Here is a 3,628-nt window from a genome sequence, read left to right as displayed (position 1 = left end):
TGTGTGTGTGTGTGTGTGTGTGTGTGTGTGTGTGTGTGTGTGTGTGTGTGTGTACGTGTACTTGTGCTAGTGCTGCAGTGCATTTAATCTAGCTAATGTTACCTCTGTGTTTTGGTGTTTCGGGCCTGCATTTTATTATATATTGTTTGTAGAGGGATCCTGTTGCAGCTGGTGTTGATTTTAGATCACAGCTTGAAAAACTTTACAGCGTAATTACAGGTAATTTAGACAAGGTCCTTGTGTATTGAATCTGATTTGGCAAGAATACTCTCTAAGCAGCACTTTTCAACACGTGAGAGCCTTCATAGCGTGCCCAAGTATGGTGATCGTGACACGTAAGTTTTTTGATAGGAAACTAGAGGAATTGTGATCACAGATGAAAGTAACTGAGATGTTTAGAATTGTGAATACCAAGTCATATTGCATTGCATTACACACAGCAAAAGTAGCTACTGTACATTTTCATGATATTCTCCTCCCCACACACACTCCCCTCCCCTGCTCTAAATAAAGCAAATGTTTCTAATAAGTACATTTGTATGAAGCTGGTGTGGTGGGTGTAGTATAAGTGGTGAATTTTAGAGCAGCAGTGGAGATTTTAAACACATTAAATTAATGTATATGTAAAAAGAAATCTTGTCCTCCTTTGTGTAGGGTAGTGTTTTGTTCAAGTTCATTTAAGTTCATTCTTACACCTAAAACCTAAACCTCCGAATACATGTATTGTGTGTTCATTAACTGTAAGGTGAAGCTGATGACCAATTTCCACAATGTGGACAATAAAACTAAGCTAACCTGCCCTATCCTGACATTAAACTGTTAATAAATAAACTGTAACATACTTGGCCAACTAAAGGGGATTATCCTTGTGATTATACTTAACATCCTTTGCCATGTTTGACAAATTCACCATCTCCATCCATTTAATTTGCACACTGAGACATGTCAAGATATAGCTACGCATATAGACATTCATTAGCATTCTATCAGTGGTATAGATAAGCACATGGGAAACTGAGGACTTGCTCGAGCAGAAAGAAAATACAGTATGTCCATTTCTAAATTAGCACCCAGTTCTATGAAGTAATGCCAGTCTGAACAGCAGAGCAGAAATGTCTTTGATTTGTCACCCTGAGTTAATGGATAACATTTCAACATGTTTTATTTAGTAAAAGTGCAAAATAAACATTAAATACCTGTTCTCAACAGTGCAGATGTTGGAGAAAAGATGCACAGAGAGAAGTGCTTAGTATATCAAATCCTTTAGTGCACTGAAAAGATCGGAGAGTTGCAGCTGGACTTCAGATATATAGTTCCATTCTCATATACCTTAATGTCCACACTCTATTATCCTAAATACCATCCATGGACTCTTTCTTTGATGCTGTTCATCTATGCCTGTATTTTTTATGTGTGTGTATTCTGCTAAGTGTCCCTGTGCATGTGCTACAAAAGATGTGTGTTGTGTGTGTGTCTGGCTCCTACTTGAGTGTGTGTTCATGACTACATGTTACTGGGCTTTGGACAAACTTCTTGAAGAAGTCAAGATAACCCCTCTGATATTTACTCCTCTTGTCAGTGTTGTGGCAGAAATTGTCTTATCAAGCTTCAGTGAGTGCAAAATAAAACTCGATAACAACTCTGGAGGTTGATGCGCATTTATTCCTACAGGACGGAGCAAACTCTTACAGAGTGTTGAACATAACAGTCTGATGGAGAAGCTCTCAGAGCAAAGAGCTACATTTGTACATAGACATGAGTGTTGCTTGAGGTTTCAATCAGTTAAGGTCATACTGTATGTAGGTTAAAGGAAGCATCTGTCACACAGGAAAGAAGCTGTCTGGTTTAGCATCCATACAAGGTCATGTTTTTCACTGTGACACAGAAGTTTGTCTGGTTTCACAAGCACACAAATAACTATATATAAAAAACATGCAGAGCAACAGCTAAGTTGCTGATAAAGATGTTAATATAACTTGTTGCCCCTTACCAACACCTTCTCAAACTTGCATAATTGCTCTTAAATGCAAAACAACACGCATAACACAGAGTAAATGAATACACAACAATATATAACACTACACAACGTGTAAATGCACACTACTGTATATATGGTCAATAAATTCATACAAATATGTGTGCTGTCTTCTAACCTTAAGTGTGTCAGAATCCTGTGTGTGTCTATGTGTGTGCATGTGTGTGTGAAACTGGAGCTCATAGATGTGTAATACTCTGTTAAACCACTTCCTCTCTTTTCTTCCCATCTAAAGTTCACCAAACTTATTAATCACAAAACCATCTGCTTATTCTGAGGACACACAATCTGGTTCAGAAATTAACTGTCACCTGATTCCACCCATACGCACACAGTCACATTTTCAATTCTGAAGCACACTGTAAAACAGTGTTTACATAAGACTTACAAAATGTTCATGCATTATTGATATATGATACTGTAAAATGATATATGAGGCTGCATGGTTCCTTGAGATGATTTGCCACTACGCTGACCTTGTGTATTAAATCTGCCATCTCCTTTTCCTTTAGTTAAAAATCAGCAGCACAATAATATAAGAAACAATAGAATAAGGTAATAACAGGTTATGCTTGTCTAATGAGTGTGCAGTGAATGTTAGTGGTGGGATTATTATTCACAGTGAATTTAAAAAACTTGAGTGGAAGGAACCACATGAGAATTTGCTTTGGCAGAACAAACTGAGATGACCACAAGATTGCTGAAAACATTTCAACTTGACAAAAAGAAATAATAATAATTATCAGTATAAGTCTTTATGATTCCTCTTCATGAACATGTTAAGGCAAAAAGAAAAGGAGAGGGGAACTAGATGGGTTCACGCAAGAGCACAACACAGGCACAGACTGCAGATATCACTGTAGGCTATACATAACTAGTCGGTTCACTGGCTGTTAGGAGCAAATAAACATGTTTTCTGCGATGAAAATGTTCTTTGCCTTCCATCTGAATGCACCTGAAGTGAAATTTTGCAAAGGTAACTGCAAAGATCATGTAATGTTAATGTTAATTTTGTATTGTTTAATTGTTTCACTATATCAGAATTATAGTGTAGAGGTGTGTAGTAATACATATAAAAGCAATATACACTTAAAGTTGGGGTAAAACAAAATCAGTGATTTGTTTCTAAACACATTAAACATGTTAGAAAATAGTTGCTGAAAATGTTAAAAGACTGAGAACTATGTAGTGCTGAATTGTGAAGTTAAGCCATTTTTAAGTTCAGGATTTAACACTGTAATGTTATAAATGCTTGGATGCACAGAGCTCTATGCTTACATTTGTTTGTAGGGGCACTCTGAGACTTAGCAGAGATGAAAATGTACGACAACAGTTGTTTTTAAAATATATAACATTAATGCTACTGCCTCAGTATTACAGCAGTGCCGTCCTTTTCATCAACATCCAAATGAAAAGGCTGGGAGTAGTCAGGTGCATGCAAGATTAAGCAGAGAAATGTAAACAGGAGAATTGAGCAGGCCTTTATCCAGGTCTGCCATTAGCAGCAGACCAGCGCCTGGAGGAAGAGGACGAGCCTCCTCACCCAGGTCTGCAAAGAGTGGAGGCCGTGGGACCTATGATCTCACTAAAATG

Source organism: Monopterus albus, unplaced genomic scaffold, assembly GCF_001952655.1.
Source record: "Monopterus albus unplaced genomic scaffold, M_albus_1.0 scaffold133.1, whole genome shotgun sequence".
In the NCBI taxonomy this organism is placed as follows: Eukaryota; Metazoa; Chordata; class Actinopteri; order Synbranchiformes; family Synbranchidae; genus Monopterus; species Monopterus albus.
The sequence above is the reverse complement of the archived record's forward strand: the minus strand, read 5'-3'. Positions refer to the sequence as shown.